Consider the following 18,621-nt stretch of genomic DNA (forward strand, 5'->3'; position numbering starts at 1 on the left):
ACTAAAACCAGCTCTACCACACTCACCCTGACTACGGGTAAAGCCACCACAATTACCAATGATTTCATACCACTCTCACCTCTCTCCGACCTTTTCCCGCAATTAACCAACCGTACTGCCATGGCCAAAGCTGCCTCCATCACCAAAATATTCACACTGCTCCAACCCTTCACCACAATCCTTCACACCAGCCCCCAGTCCCACCCTAATAACATCCAACCACAATGACCACCACCACAATCAGTCCTAGTGTATAAAAAAAAAAAAAAAAAAAAACACTAAACTTCTACACCACCACCAACCCCATCACAACCAGCCATACCACCACCAACCCCACCACACCCAGCCATACCACCACCAACCCCATCACAACCAGCCATACCACCACCAACCCCACCACACCCAGCCATACCACCACCAACCCCACCACACCCAGCCATACCACCACCAACCCCACCACAACCATCACCACAACCAGCCATACCACCACCAACCCCACCACAACCAGCCATACCACCACCAACCCCACCACACCCAGCCATACCACCACCAACCCCACCACACCCAGCCATACCACCACCAACCCCACCACACCCAGCCATACCACCACCAACCCCACCACAACCAGCGATACCACCACCAACCCCACCACAACCAGCCATACCACCACCAACCCCACCACACCCAGCCATACCACCAACCCCACCACACCCAGCCATACCACCACCAACCCCACCACAACCAGCCATACCACCACCAACCCCATCACAACCAGCCATACCACCACCAACCCCATCACAACCAGCCATACCACCACCAACCCCACCACACCCAGCCATACCACCACCAACCCCACCACACCCAGCCATACCACCACCAACCCCACCACACCCAGCCATACCACCACCAACCCCACCACAACCAGCCATACCACCACCAACCCCATCACAACCAGCCATACCACCACCAACCCCATCACAACCAGCCATACCACCACCAACCCCACCACACCCAGCCATACCACCACCAACCCCATCACAACCAGCCATACCACCACCAACCCCACCACACCCAGCCATACCACCACCAAACCCACAACACCCAGCCATACCACCACCAACCCCACCACACCCAGCCATACCACCACCAACCCCACCACACCCAGCCATACCACCACCAACCCCACCACACCCAGCCATACCACCACCAACCCCACCACAACCAGCCATACCACCACCAACCCCACCACAACCAGCCATACCACCACCAACCCCACCACACCCAGCCATACCACCACCAACCCCACCACAACCAGCCATACCACCACCAACCCCACCACACCCAGCCATACCACCACCAACCCCACCACAACCAGCCATACCACCACCAACCCCACCACACCCAGCCATACCACCACCAACCCCACCACAACCAGCCATACCACCACCAACCCCACCACAACCAGCCATACCACCACCAACCCCACCACAACCAGCCATACCACCACCAACCCCATCACAACCAGCCATACCACCACCAACCCCACCACACCCAGCCATACCACCACCAACCCCACCACAACCAGCCATACCACCACCAACCCCATCACAACCAGCCATACCACCACCAACCCCACCACACCCAGCCATACCACCACCAACCCCACCACAACCAGCCATACCACCACCAACCCCACCACACCCAGCCATACCACCACCAACCCCACCACACCCAGCCATACCACCACCAACCCCACCACAACCAGCCATACCACCACCAACCCCACCACACCCAGCCATACCACCACCAACCCCACCACAACCAGCCATACCACCACCAACCCCACCACACCCAGCCATACCACCACCAACCCCACCACAACCAGCCATACCACCACCAACCCCACCACCCCCAGCCACACCACCACCAACCCCACCACAACCAGCGATACCACCACCAACCCCACCACAACCAGCGATACCACCACCAACCCCACCACAACCAGCGATACCACAACCAACCCCACCACAACCAGCCATACCACCATCAACCCCACCACAACCAGCCATACCACCACCAACCCCACCACAACCAGCCATACCACCACCAACCCCACCACAACCAGCCATACCACCACCAACCCCACCACAACCAGCCATACCACCACCAACCCCACCACAACCAGCCATACCACCACCAACCCCACCACACCCAGCCATACCACCACCAACCCCACCACAACCAGCGATACCACCACCAACCCCACCACAACCAGCCATACCACCACCAACCCCACCACAACCAGCCATACCACCACCAACCCCACCACAACCAGCCATACCACCACCAACCCCACCACAACCAGCCATACCACCACCAACCCCACCACAACCAGCGATACCACCACCAACCCCACCACAACCAGCGATACCACCACCAACCCCACCACAACCAGCCATACCACCACCAACCCCACCACAACCAGCCATACCACCACCAACCCCACCACAACCAGCCATACCACCACCAACCCCACCACAACCAGCCATACCACCACCAACCCCACCACAACCAGCCATACCACCACCAACCCCACCACAACCAGCCATACCACCACCAACCCCACCACAACCAGCCATACCACCACCAACCCCACCACAACCAGCCATACCACCACCAACCCCACCACAACCATCACCACAACCAGCCATACCACCACCAACCCCAGCACAACCACCCATACCACCACCAACCCCACCACAACCACCCATACCACCACCAACCCCACCACAACCATCACCACCGCCATCACCCTCACCCCAGCACAATCAACGCCTGTACGACCCCCATCCAGCGAGGGGAACGACTCACAGCAGGACAGCCTTTACGCGGAGTGGAAGTGTGTGTGTGTCGTGTTTACTGCCATCGGGGATAATGTGTGTGTTGCCATGACCTGAGCACGTAGTTATAAAATACCCTAACGTTTTTACGGTAAACCAGTCACTAAAACAGTAAAATATTTGAAATCACGTTGCATGGTAATATTTACCATGTTGGAATTCACTCTAGTTTGGTTGGTGTTTTGATTGCTATATGAGTGAGGATAATACCACGAACAAGCAATCTTATAATTCAAAAATTAAGCTTAGTAAAATTTATAAATACGGGTCTTGGGGTGTTGCTGACCATTATATCCTTTGCCAACTTCTTGTTCTGGAGTTGTGTTTGTATCTGAATGTTGTGCTTGAGGGAATGGTATGCGTTAGAAGTAAAAATGGATGGCTGAGTGCTGCAGAAATGAATATCACAGCCTTGAAGGACAGAGTGTCAAAAGAAATAAAATATGTGTGTGTGTGAAGGAAAAGATGTGTAAATGCAGTATAAATGGGTGAGTGTAGGGTGTAGAGAGGGTTGTATGGGGCAGTGAATGTGTGTGTGTGTGTGTGTGATGGTTATGCAGTTCGGTAATATATGTGTTTGTAACCATCATGTCCTGGTTGTCTTATTGATGTGCTCGATGTGAGGGCCGTCAGAATGTTGTATACATGGGTGTCTGAGAGCATTGATAAGCTTGTTTTGCCGCTATGTCTGAGCACAATAATCTAAGTGGTATAGCAGGCTTCGTAACACATCTTCCTTAGCGATTTATGCCGTTTATTACAGCTTAATATTCTCTTGAATCCTATACATTATTTAACTGACATAGTTTGAATCAATAACATTCAAGAAGATACTGAGAAAGATGTGTATAGCGAAGGTTATTAGTTAATTACCAGTCATCAAGGAGATAACGCTGAATTTTTGCGGATTATTAGAGAATCAATGAGGTATTATGTGAACATCAGGACAGCGTTTATCAGGAGGGTATATATTTCAGCAGGTGTCAGAGGCAAATATTATCAGATCAACAGGTGGTCAGTATATTTGTGGGCAGAACTGACCGGATGGCAGAGTGGCGGGTGATCAGAGTCGAGAGCCATCAGGGTGATTACCTGAAACAGGTACAGGTGGTTGATTCAGGTGGTATTGTGAAGCCATTTACAGTACAGTGCAGGCTGGCTAACAGTTGTGGAGGGTTCAAGAAAATAATATGCAGATCTGACAGCTTTGTTGTAGAGACTGTGGCTTATTAGAATGAATAGTCTCTCTCTCTCTCTCTCTCTCTCCCTCTCTTAGTATCACCCTGGACTTAGGCTTAACAATTCGTTCCCTGAGGGCCAGACGTCCTACCATTCAAACACGCTTACATGTCACCACTTTGGGGCTATTACCCACCGTCCATATTGAATACATGCTAGGACTGTCTCATTCCTAACTGGTACACTTGTTATGAGGGTGTTTTTATGACAGATCATTTAGTGTTGTGGTAGCAGTCAAGTCTGCTTTAACGGAATTCAGATAGTTAAACAATTGCCTGTCCAGAAGGGGGATCGAACTCGCGTCCTTTCGGACAGCAGACTACTTGTTACCACTGCGTCATCACCTGAACTTCTGGAGTGTATAATATTATACAGACACATATAGATAGACAGACAAGCAGATATACACATACTTTTTACATATTTACATATTTGTAAGTTTAACCTACCGGTACCCAATTTACATTAATGAAGTTATTAAGATGAAATCCCTAGCACATAATTAGTTCATGTTTCTCAATAACACATACCGTATGTGCATAGATACAAACAGATGGAAAGATTGACAGATACATAGACAGACAGACAGACAGATATATAGATAGCGATAGATAAACACAATGATTGGTAGATAAGCAGACAGATAGATGACTAATTATAAGTAACCTGCTTGACTGCGAGGTTGACAGACATAGGTAGTCGACTACTTAGAAATAACAAGGTGACAAGTGATAGGAATAGCCTCAGTGAGATGAGGATACATATCAATGGTTGGCTCATCTTGCTGCTACTGTGGTTGGTGAAGTGGACGTAGATAAAATGTAGAGTAGTTACAACTGTAAACCGTTAAGAGTGAACAGGTAAAATGATAGTTTGTTGGTGCAGTGGGTGATTATATTGGGCTTGTTTTCATCTGAACAAAGTCAGCCACTCTAACTTGAATACTAAACTCGTAGAAGCAGGAAATTCAAAAAGCTTTTGTTATGATGGAGAAGTGACTCCTTGGTTACTAGTCAAATCAACTTTCCAATATGACAGCATCTGACTGAGCTGAAAGAGGTTGGGGATCTTTGTCAGGTTAGGGAAGAAAAACATGGAGAGAGAGAGAGAGAGAGAGAGAGAGAAAAAAACGAGGTATACAGTACAATGCTGGAGAAGAAAGTGGAATTCTGGTTGATCTTGGTGTTGCTGTGGAGGTACCCCTGTATGATGGTAAACTGGTGGCGCTGCGTGGTTGTGTGATGGATAGACATTTTATTATTACTCTTACGTGGCGGACGGTTTCCCTCTTTCAGTACGATGTTGTCTATTTTTTGCTTGATACCACCCCATGATTTTTTCAGCTAAGTGAAGACCGTTCGTAGTGAAGGGAATAAAGTGACTTTCTGCGAGGGGCGGATAGTTAGGAAGGCGTTCTTAAACGAGGCAGATGATTGATGACTGGCAGTCCGATTATGCGTATGTACTGATATAAACAGAATAATGTTTACTATTTATGTATAATGCTAGCCGAGAATTGTGTATCTAATACACACATTTTTTCCATTTCAGGTAAGTTGATGCAGTGTGAATAGACAGCCTGAGGAACCGGTAAGTTGAATTTCGAGGTCTAGTAAATTTTGTACACTCAGGATACTGAATGATTGATTTTTTGTTTTCCTTTATCAAACTGACGGAATGACCGATGATCAGATGGAGGAGCCCTGTGTGTGTGTGTGTGTGTGTGTGTGTGTGTGTGTGTGTGTGTGTGTGTGTGTGTGTGTGTTAATAATGGTGGTTGTTAAGATGGTATGGTACTGTGAGAGACTGCGAATGAATGAGTTAAAAAGCGAATAAACTGTTGATATTGTGAAGGCTTACAGTAAGGTAATGGCCTGGTGGAGTGGAGGCAGTGACTGTTTGTACGATTGATGGTGGTCATCAGGGAGTTCTGGGATTAAAGAATGACAGACCTGTCATGATAAGGCTGCCAGAATAAGGGCTGTCAGACAGAGGGCTTCCTGATAAGCAGCTGTCAGACTATGAGTGGTCAGATTAGGTACTGTGAATTGTTAGATTATGGAGCTGTCGGAAGAGTGGGTTGTAAGAACAGCAGCTTGTTATAACTGTGCTGGAGGAGGCTGCCAAAATCTGAGACTGTCAGAAAAGGAAGGCTGTCGGAAATGTATGCATACAGAATGTCGGCTGTCAGAATAGTGGATGAAATAATGTAGCTGTCGAAAGGCAGAACTTTCAGAATTTATATCAAGCAGAATGGGATGCTGTTGGATTAGATCCTGTCAGAATGGTGATATTACAGAGCTTAGGCTGTCAATGAAGAGTTGTGAAAATATTAGCCTGTCATACCCATAGAAACAAGTTGTGTCAAGGCACAGCAAACCCGTCCCCTGCAGTAATTTTAGTGCTGACGTATAAACGCAACAGGATATCTAGTCAAAGATGTCATATATAAAATTTTGGGTAAATCGGGTGAAATTTGACGATTTTATGCCCATTTGAAATTTTAGGTCCGACCCACCTGACACTGACCTCCCAACAACTAACTGGGGGGTGACTCCCCCCTGATGTAATGAGGCATGCTATAAGATGCAGATAATTTTGAAAGACGCCCCTTTAGGTTTTGGTTTCATGTCGATATGACCAATTGGAAATGAGTTATGGCGAAAAAGCGATTTTTACCGGTCCCCGTTTTTTTTTTTTTTTTTTTTTTTTTTGCCTTGGGCCAATTTGGCCCAGAATTTAATCAGGTGATCAGAAGGTCATAACCCATCATCCCTTTAATTTTAGTCAAAATCTCACCAGTAGTTGTTAACAGACAGACAAATTGACAGACAGACACATGGGCAGACAAACAGACAAGTTGAATGACAATAATACCCATCCTGAGCCTCTCCAGGGCGAGGAAAGGCAATTAAGGAATGCAGGCAGTCTGAATGCAAGATGGGAAGCAGTCAGAATGGGGAGCAGTCAGAATAGGGAGCTGTCAGAATAGGGAGCTGTCAGAATAGGGAGCTGTCAGAATAGGGAGCTGTCAGAATAGGGAGCTGTCAGAAGAGGGAGCTGTCAGAATAGGAAGCTGTCAGAATGGGGAGCTGTCAGAATAGGGAGCTGTCAGAAGAGGGAGCTGTCAGAATACGGAGCTGTCAGAAGAGGGAGCTGTCAGAATAGGAAGCTGTCAGAATGGGGAGCTGTCAGAATGGGGAGCTGTCAGAATAGGGAGCTGTCAGAATAGGGAGCTGTAAGAGTATGGGCCAAATGGGATGGTGGTGCACCTGTCTGTGTTCTCATAACCCCCGCTACAGATAATTTCAGAGTTTCATTTACATGGATGCATTACGTCATCCCCTCAATACGTCTCACACAGTTGTTTTACCTTTTGTGTCTCATTAATTAGTTTAATTTACGTTAAGTTTCATTTTGTTTACATTGTTCCTTTTTATCTCCAGGTTTATTTTTTTTTTATGTTTTTTTATAATCTGATCTTTTAATTACTTTCGTTACCCTTTTAATAATTTCATTTCTTCAGTTGTTTTTTCTTCTGTATTCCGACTGGATAATGGAGTCTGTACCTAACCCTTTATTTCTACATGCCTTGTCCGAGCTGAAAAAATCTTCTTGCAAATAATATTATCGTAATGAAGAGATTAATTGTTTTTGCTTATGTAGTGTCGTTCTGCCACCTTTTTTTTTTTTATTTTTTTTTATTTGGGCTTTTATATTAATTTAAAGTCGCCATATCTATTGGTTATGCAAGTCATAAAATTCTCTCTCTCTCTCTCTCTCTCTCTCTCTCTCTCTCTCTCCTTTGTCTTCAGCGACCGTCTTCAGTTAATTGTATTTTCTGTTTTCCTCTCACCTGTAATCTTGTTCTTATTTAAGTTTTGCATTTTGTCTGCGTACATAGCTGTTTATATCATTCAGGTAGGAGTCAGTTATATCTTCGGGACTTTCATTTTATCACAAATCCTTACCACGTTTTCCCTTCTTGCAATTATCTTACCAGTCTTTAAAACAATTTTTTGAGTTTTTATTTAATTTCATTCGTGTTTCTCTGACCTGGATCCCAGTTGTATAGGTCTATTTTTCTCTCCTTGAATTTATTTTCCTTGCCGTCCTCTCTCATCCTTCCAAATGTCTTCCTCCTCTCTAATTATGTTCTCTTTACGTCCGCATAATTCATTATTTCTCTCTCTCTCTCTCTCTCTCTCTCTCTCTCTCTCTCTCTCTCTTGTATCTTGCTTCAGCTAACAGAAGATATTATTCAACTTAGTGAATGTAGGAGCCTGAGGATGTTAATACAGGTATCGTTAGCCAACTAATGGTTGAGATAACTCTTTAAAACTATTGCATTCAATGTCAGACGATTTTATTTATCTGAGAATGAGTCACGGGGGCACGAGCCGTAAATATATTAAAAATAAGCTCGTATACATGTCAGAGCCAGAACTTTCTACAGAGTTCAATAACACCACAATAAATATAGTAATGAAATGTAATGCAATTAAATTAAGTAGGAAATATAAAACGTAAGAATATATAAAACTTGGCAGTGAGATGTGAGAAACAGCACATTTTGAGTTACTAATATTGTGGTCATCCTTTCCATCTCCTGCCCTTCTGTTGGTCGTGTATTTCTGTCCTGCCTCGCTCACTATTAATATACTGTACAGTATTTGGGCATGTCTCTCGTCTCTCTTACTCCTATATACTTTTATCTTGGATTTGTTTATAAACTTATCGTTACTAGTCCTCGTTTCCTTCTTTACAGTTGTCATCACCTCCCTCCCCCAACTACTGTCACGTTAATATACCCTACCCTGCCCATTCCCCTCCCCACTCCCTACCCCACATCCCCCTCCTACCCCTCTCCAGCCCCACTCCAACCCACTCCATCACTCCGCCACTCTCACGGAGCCGCAGGGAGAGTGGCTGACTAATGTAAAATGCAAATGTCTGGCAACCCCGAGGGTGCAGGGGGAAGGGGGAGGTAGAGAAGTGGGTGTGGGTTGTTTGGTTGGGTTAGATTAGATTAAAGGTGCCTGGGTTTGGTTAAGGTTAGGGTACAAGGGTAAGTCTATTTGGCTTAGGTTAGGTAAATTATGGCTGGGTTAGGTTAGAGCAAAGATGACTGGGGTAGGTTAGGTCATATCAGGTTAGGGGGTACCACCATAATATAAGTGGCACAGGAGGCTTCGTACCATCTTTTCCTCAGGTGTTTTGCATAATATAACACCTTGACATTTTCTTGTATGATTCTTTTATGAACTGAATAATTCGCTTAGAAAGAGCTGCTGCAAAATATCGTAAAACAAAATAGCATAAACTAGCTGATCAGTAGGTTATGTATAAGGCAGGAGATAGGTTTAGTTAGGCTGGGGAGGTAGGCGGGTGGGCATGTGGGTAGGGAAGTGCCCTAGTTCAGTTTAAGCTGAGGTAGGTTAGGTCAGGGTAGGTTTCATTATCAGGTTCAACTGCTAGGTTAGGTAAGATAGATCAGGCTAGGTTAGGTCACATCAGGTTAGGGAGGATAGTGTGATGTCAGCGCAGGTTGTTAGTTTACGTTAGGCTGATAGGTTAATTCTCAGTCGACTTTATCCCACGCTGCGATAGGTTAACCACGTGGGAATCTGTTGTGATAACCATGTGGGAATCTGTTGTGATAACCACGTGGGAATCTGTTGTGATAACCACGTGGGAATCTGTTGTGATAACCATGTGGGAATCTGTTGTGATAACCACGTGGGAATCTGTTGTGATAACCATGTGGGAATCTGTTGTGATAACCATGTGAGAATCTGTTGTGATAACCATGTGGGAATCTGTTGTGATAACCATGTGGGAATCTGTCACCTTGTAAATGTCTTTTGAATCTATCTGTATTTTCCCCACTATCTATTAACCTCCCCCTTCCCCCCCCCGTCACTTCATGTTCGCCCTCTGATGTTCCATTATATAAGTTTCACAGCATCTGCAGCCACACGACATGCTCAGCTGCAGGTGACTCAAAGGATCTTAAGAGAGTCAACAGCCTCACACGAAAGGTGTTCACAAGGCTCAATAGAATGGTCCAGAGCAGTACCAATGAGATAATGGATACGTCTTTGGTGTCTACATAGTCTTTATTAACACGAGTTAGATACAAGAAAATACTGGTCAAAATAATGTGCAGCATAAATCACTTAGGAACAGATGTTAACTATCAATGTAGTCTTCATCAATACGATTCATGTACAAGAAAATACTGAGGTCAAAATAACGTGCAGCATAAATCACTTACTGTAGGAATGGGTGTTAAGGAATATCCATCGCCACTAAGGATGCGACCTTGAATGTGTTAATGGACAGTGTATGATACCCGTTCACTGCGAGAGATCTTTCCCACGCTGGGTAATACTGATTGTCGTTATCAGTAAAGGTATAGAGATGTCATCGTAATGAATGGGTTGAAACTCCCTTCACTTAAACCATCCCTCTCTCTCTCTCTCTCTCTCTCTCTCTCCCCCCAGCCTTCCATCACCACTAATCCCTCTCCCACATTTTTCCCACAAGTCTCCCATCTAACTTACGTGGCGTGATTATCCCCATTTATAAATGGAATGGCGGAACTGTTTATATCCCACATTCATTTGCTCTCTCTCTCTCTCACACACACACACACACACACACACACACACACACACACACACACACACACACACACACACACATTACCAATATCCCCCATTCTCCCGTTCCTCCCATGTACCCCTCCCCATCCCTCCTTCCTCCCCACACCCTCCACCTGCTCCCTCTCTTTCCTCTGCCTGCCTTTCTGAAGTCACTGCCTAATTAAAACAGTGGAAATGATGTTGGCATCAACATGGCGCCTTCTGACCCGAATGTAGCTAACAAAGACGTTAGGAAGCAAATGTGGTTCTAATGACTATGTTGGGAAGGAAAGGTGTTCTGTTACAGATGTGGTTTAATAACAGCTGATTCTAATAACAATGTTAGCATGTCAGGAGGTAGAGGTGACTCTGGTTAACCTACGGCTCCATAAATGATGTTTAAATATAAATTTTAGCGTAGTTCTAATAATGACGTAAATTTGGATTAAAGCGATTCACTACGAGAATGTATTTTATACCTTGCTCCCGCTGAGGCCAAATGATTTCACTCGCTATCTCCACACCATTTTATTCAGCTTACAGGAGTGAATACTAGTGTTCTTGTAGTGAAAGGGGTAATGATGGTTTTATTTCACCAATGCAGTTCAGTATGCCTCCTGAAGCTGAGGGTAATCGTCTGGCGACAGCAGCAAGAATGAAATATAAAAGACGGTCTCTGGCTGAAGCGATAAATGATGATGTTAGGAACCGAATGTTGTTATATTAAATTTTATTCTTGTAACCCCCAAACAATTTTATTCTACTCAAAAGTGAAGGGCTAGAAAATTCTATACTAGTCCCTTCACAGATATCTCTACGATGAGAGAGAGAGAGAGAGAGAGAGAGAGTTTTGCAGTTAAGTCTCTGCATTATCATAACCACACGGAACACATTCATAATCTGAATATCATTAAATCTAATTATATTGATCTTCGACAAGAACCATCGATATCATACAAACAGCCTCCCTGAGACAGTCCTGGCATTGCTAAATATACACGGTAGGTATTGGTGCCGAAATGGTGATATGTGATATGTTGGATACGGGAAAAGTAATGGACCTGTCAGAAATGACTGAATCCAATGCCCTGAATCAGGGAAAAATAAACGATTGTTATATGTCTGTCTATATGGTTACGTCTGTCAGTGTATTGGCAATACTTCTCTGTTTATTTATCCACCCTTGTCCGTTCATCATTTCTGTTTCACCGTCTGTTTATTTATACTTTTATCTATCAAACTTGTTGTGCTTCTCCATCTGTCTGTCTCCTGTATATTTGTATCTGGTTTATTACTTAATCTATCTACCTATCAGTCTATCCATCCATCTATCCACCCATTCATCCATCCATTCGTTTGTCTACCTCACTCTTGCAATTTTCTCTATCTGTCCTTGTCTTTGTTGCCTCCCCGGTCTCTCTCTTTATCTGCCTCTATTAGTCCTCCATTCATCTGTACCATCCATCCATCTACATTTTTCTGTGTCTCTATCTCCTTTTCCATCAGTCCATCCATTTATCAATCAGTTCCTCTCTCTCAAGGACGGGATCACCTGTAGCCTGTGCGAGCCATCAGCCACATGACTTGAGTGTGGGGCTTAAGACAGCTCACTGGGGAGGGGAAACTGCACAGGTGGAATGTGAGAGGGAAAGGTGAGTGTAAGATGTGAAGGGAGGAGAGAGAGGTAGGAGGTGAGGGAAGAGAAGTACGAGGGGAAGAGAAGGAAAGAGGAAGAATTAGAAGCAAGGGCGGGAAGATGGAATGTGTGAAAGGACTGTATAGGATGGGCAGGAAAGTCAAAATATGTGAAGAGGAGGATGTGATGAGAGATGAAGCGAGGAGACTAGAATGTGAGAGATGACACAGAAGCAGGAGAGTAGGTGGACCAAAATAAATGGGTAGGATGTGAAGGGAAAGGAAGGGAAGGGAGACTGCATATGTGAGTGGAGGTGAGGTGCGTGAGAGAAAAAAGGGTAACGCTCTCATGGTTGAGAAGAATCATGTCCTTTTCCGGCTCAAGAGATTTTATTCAGCCGAGTGTGAGTAACAGGATCCTGAATGTCAATATCACTATTTACCCTCACACGATCGGCACAGCTCTGATGTTACCGTACACCAAAAGTGAGTATTGTGGCCTGAGAGTGTTATTCCTTTGAATGAGGCGGGTTTCTACAGTAGGAAATGAATGAAGTCGTCTGATATTACCTGATAAAAACACAAAGTTCTAACGCTTTTATCAAGGTACCGGTAGTTTTTATCCTTGTTTTACTTCAGTGAGCATCTAACGGCTGAATAAAATCATCGGATGTAAACTGGAAAAGCTTCACAGGCCATATTTCGCAGGCAAGAAGTTAAGGTGGTGAGAAGAATATGTAGGGTGTATGGAGAGGGGAAAGTGTGAAGAATGAAACAGGCAGGGTGAGAAAATTCTCTTACTGAAATATGACAGGCGAATGAAGGGGTTGTGAGAGCATTTGGAAGTCTGTGAAGTGTTGGCTATAATACTCCTGAGTAAACAGAAGAAGGATTTAAGAGTAGAGTGGGCTTTATAAGAGAGATGTGCAATGCTGGGAAAGTAATGAAAGACGGCAAGTGACATGAAGAAATTTATTTACAAAAAATCTTTAAGGCAATTCAGCCATATGGAAATATCTGATCCCGACAGACTGTGAGTGTTTATGAGAAAGCCGTGAGTGGAAGGAGAAGCAGGGGAAGACAACTTAAATCAGACAGTGGGCTGGAGGGAGAAGGAGAGAAACTAAGAGTGTGTACAGTACATGAGAGTGGGTTGGTTGAAAAAAGAGGAAAAAGACTGAGTTAACTGTATGTACTGAATGTTAAGATATCTGGAAGGAGGGAAGGAGAGGGAGGCCAAGAGACTGACGAAGAAGGTGTACGAGTGAGGTGGTTCAAAGGAGGAGGAGAGGAAGGCTGAGAAACTGATTAAGAATGTGAACTAAGACTTAGGTGGCTGGAAGAGGGACAGGAGGACTGAGAGATGAACTAAGAGGGAGTATTAGAAAGTCGTATTGCTGGGAAGAGAACAACGGTACACAGAGAACGAGGTGGGTATAGAAAGTGAAACTGTAATGGAGGGACAATGAGACAAGAGGTCGTTACTGAGTACAAAATACCCACTTCACTACCATGACGCCCTTTGTGTTTACCTCCAGGTAACTCCACACGACTTTCTTCAAGTCAAGACGTCTTGGGGTGTAGGCGTTAATGAAGGCTAAATCTAACATTATGTTCAGAATCCTCTTGGAAAAAATATCATATTCAACCTTTGCATTTTTAATACAAGTTTTTCGTTTTACTTCCTAGCTTTAGAATATTTTACTAAGCTTAGCGAGGGACAGCAAGTTCTCAAAGGGTTAACGCAGACAGCTTTTAACGCCATCACTACCAATCGTTGCTCCATAAGCCTAACAAAATCGACTGGAGGTAGCAAAATAAAATATTGATGAGATCCTTGGGCGGAAAGGGTTAATAAAGCCGCCTGGAGGTGGCAAACACAGAATATAAAGGATGCAATGGTAGTGAAACTACTGAAGAGTGATATGTAAATATAAATCGGTAAGATGAGGTGTTGGGGAGCCCGCTAAACCCACAACACGGCCACAAGAATTTGTTATTGGGAGGGCATGTGTGGAGGGAGTGACAGGTGCAGGAGGGCAGTGAGAGAATGTGAGAAAGTGTGGGGAAAGACGGACAAGGAGTGAGAGAGAGAGAGAGAGAGAAAGAGAGAGAGAGAGAGAGACAGACAGACAGAGACAGATAGACTGATTGAGTGACAGAGAGAGATAGACTGACATGACAGATAGAAAAGGAAAACATACCGTAATATGGATATACAAATAAGTGGAGAGAAAACAGGAATAGACAGGTAGATAAATTTAAACATATAAACAGATAAACAGACAGACAGATAAATCGCATACAGAAAGATAGATATATCCTCGGAAAGAGATAGACAAAGACGAACAGACAGGAGAAGCAAAAAGGTGGGTGGGTGGGTAAAAGGAGGAATGAACGGGAAAGAAAAAGCCATGAACAACACTGCTAACGATCAGACGCCAAAGTAAAACCCAAGGGATACTGGCACAGTGAGAACAGACCAGAGAACACCAGAAATATACGACATGTGAAAACCCATTACAGATGCGAATATAAAAGACCGAGAGAACGACTGAGAGTGGAGGGGGAGAAGAAGTAAAAATGACCCGCGAACGGATGGAGGAAGCGAAGAATGATCAATAAAGAAGGAAAAGAGGAAAGGGAAAAGGAAATGAAGCAACGACAGCAGTAACTTCAATGAAAGGGTGAGAGAAAAGAGAGTCAAGGTGCTGAAAAGTTAGAGACAGGGAGAGTGTAGGCTATCGAGAAAACTGAGTTTTATATCTATCTATCTATATACAGAGAGAGAGAGAGAGAGAGAGAGAGAGAGAGAGAGAGAGAGAGAGAGAGAGAGAGTGAGAGGAAAGAAATCAAAATTGAAATATATGAGGGCAAACCTCTCTCTCTCTCTCTCTCTCTCTCTCTCTCTCTCTCTCTCTCTCTCTCTCAGCAACATTAATAACATCAGGAACATTAACATGACTAACATCATCATGATCTGCAATGTCAACATCATAATAAAAACATCAAATTTAGCAACATACGCAACATCAGCTAAAATGATCAGGTCAGCATCAACGCTAGGCAAATTACCTCAATTATTTTCGAATCCAATACAGCGTAGAAATAAAGGCAGTAAAAGTGTGATCATACTAAAGCATGATGATGTGACAAAACCTTCATTCCTGCCTTGCTTTTCATGAATGAGGCATCAGTTGGGTGAGTGAGTGAATGTGTGAGTGAGAGGAAGTTAGAAGTGGGAAAATATGTGAGAGGAAATGACTAAGTGATTGAGTGAATGGGTGGTAGGTAAATGAGTAAGAGTGGGTGAGCAAGTTAGAGAGTGAGTGAGGGAATGGGAGAGTGGGTGAGTGGGAAGGTGTATGTCACCATATTACAGTGTATGAACAAGCAAGCTGGTAGGGAGAGTAGGTGGACGAGTGGGCTGGGAGGGGAGAATGGGGACAGCTGTGTGAGTGTAGAGACAACGGGTGAGAGGGGATGAAAGGGGCAGCAGAGCTGCAGAGAGGAGTGTAGTGGAAAAGAGAGAAGAATGAAGAGGTAGGATAAGGAAAGCAGAGAGGCAGGGGGAAGGTAAGGTGAGAACAAAGATGTATATTCTAAATCAACTTATTGATGAGCTTCCTGAGTGTTCACTCCTCACCCCCACAATCACCACAACCCCTGACTCTCACCCCTCAAACACTTCCCTCCCCCTTCCCTCTCTAATCACCTCCCTCTCCTCCCATTCACCCCCTCTTTCATCTTTCCCTGTCTCCTTACCTCCCTCCACCTTCTACCCCTCCTCTCACTCTCCTTCCCCATCCTCTCTTCTGCTATTTGCCTCTCCCCTTGCTCTCCTCTTTCCCTTTCCAAACCTCTCTTCCTTTTACTCTCCCCCCTCCTCCTCCCCCCCCACTTGCCTCTCTTCTCCTTCTTTACATGCATACGAATGGGCTGCTTTGATCTTTTATGTTTCATTACTTAATCGCCTCTTGCACATCTGTAACATTACTGCGTCGCCTGTATTACATTTTCCTTCTCTTTTTCGTCGGCTCCAACTTTTTTGTCAACTATATTAGGAATACATCGTTATATTTTTGGTCACTTTTTACAACCTTTCTTCCTCGTCGTCGTCATCTCTTTTTCTTCTTCTTCTTCAACGGTGGCATCCTCCTCGTCAGCTATAGCATCGGTGTGTGTGTGTGTGTGTGTGTGTGTGTGTGTGTGTGTGTGTGTGTGTGTGTGTGTGTGTGTGTGTGTGTTTGTGTGTGTGTTTTGAGGTCAGACTGAAAGGTGAGTGACATGGACAGTAATGAAGAAGCTCATACGACAAGGAGGAAAAGATGAAGGCACGAGGAAGTGGGAGGAATACAGAGCTCTTAAAAATGTCTGATTGTCAGAGGAATTGTCTTTGTGTCTTCTGGTTGTTGGAAAGTATCGTTGCAGAAGGAGAACGGCAGTTTGCAGGGTGAGGTGTGGTAAAGTGTGGTGTGTGCGATGTGTAGTGTGTGATGTGTTGGTGCTGTGTGATGTATGGGCTGTGGCGGTAGGCCCTATGTGGCGTTTGGGAGTGAAGGTGTGGTGGTGTGTGGTGTGTGTGTAGGGTATGACAGTGTGATGTGTGGTGGTGTGTGCAGTGTGGCAGTATGGTGTGGCAGCTTATGGTGTGCAACAAGTAATGTCTTCGTCTTTTTCAGGATCTTACAAAATCCCTGTGACTAGAGTTGGAGGGGAGTGGTAGTGTAAGGTGTGACCGTGAATTGTATGTGGTGTGGCAATATGACATTTGGCAGTCTGAGGTGTGGTAATATGTGGGTGGCTCTTTGATAAATTTCGGTATTATGGTTTTTTCATTTGTTGTCACAAATTCTCACCATATGAAGGTTCCCTTCATGACATATGCAGACTTTCACACTGACAGACCCACACACACCACAACATGAATTGCTATATGCACCTTTCATCTTTCACCCCAAAAGTTTTCCACACCTACAGTAGACCAGGGTATAAAGCATTTGATGGGGGCGGGTCAATTTTCCTGTGACAGTAAGCGGTGTTTCTTGGCCCTTGTGATCAACAATCATTCAGTTCGCATACAACATGGCTTAAAAGTGCTTGGATGACTTGTTCCACCACATCATGTTTGTGCAAGCCAGTCACTACATAATGAATATTATATCAATACGATTAATGATATTTTTCATAATTTGTCAGTCTGTTCAATCACCAACACACATTCCCCAATTTAAAAAATCCAAAACCTCTCAGCCTGAAGTACCCTCAGCTCAGAATACCCAATGGAATATTTTGACGATCCATTCCTACAGGACTGGAAAGGAGTGGCGTCGCTTTAAATGTCAAGCTCCTTTGTACAGTCCGGAATTTACGATCACAAAAATCTGCAAAAGATTTATATAAGGGAGTGCTTTTACCTTCAATGTAGATGCCAAAAAATGCTGAAAATATATATGGCAAAATACTGTGGCTGGAGTGGAGGTGAAGTGCATACCCAGTGCTGTTGGCAGTGCTGCAACACTCAACATCCAAGCAAGGAACCGTCTTTACTATTTAATCCATGCTGCCTCGAGACGATTTTCCTCTGTTTAAGGGAAACCTCTAAGTGAGGCAGTTGATTATATTGTGTATCTAACTTCTGTTTCAAAATGTCTCCCTGAAAGCTTAAGTGTGGCATAAAAAAAAAAAAAATCGTAATATTACATTTCATGGAGGGGCTTCAGCCAAAGAATGGGCACTTTCTTGCTATACGAGATGTCCCCATGTGGACAGAACGGAGACCGAAAGACTGACTAGGAGAGTGTAAGTGAGATGCAGGATGAGTTGGAGGGTTTGGGTGGAGCGGTTTATGAGTGAGAGTGGTATGAGTTGGAGGAAAGTCAGCCTGATGGCTGAGGATACAGTGAGTCATGCAGGTGATGAGAAAAGTCAGCCTGATGGCTGAGGATACAGTGAGTCATGCGGGTGATGAGAAAAGTCAGCCTGATGGCTGAGGATATAGTGAGTCATGCAAGTGATGAGAAAAGTCAGCCTGATGGCTGAGGATATAGTGAGTCATGCAAGTGATGAGAAAAGTCAGCCTGATGGCTGAGGATATAGTGAGTCATGCAAGTGATGAGAAAAGTCAGCCTGATGGCTGAGGATACAGTGAGTCATGCAGCTGATTCGTTTGTGTACATCTCTTCAGGAATTAAGGTGTC

Source organism: Coenobita brevimanus, chromosome 73, assembly GCF_032717465.1.
Source record: "Coenobita brevimanus isolate Jiangsu-jjx chromosome 73, ASM3271746v2, whole genome shotgun sequence".
Classification (NCBI taxonomy): domain Eukaryota; kingdom Metazoa; phylum Arthropoda; class Malacostraca; order Decapoda; family Coenobitidae; genus Coenobita; species Coenobita brevimanus.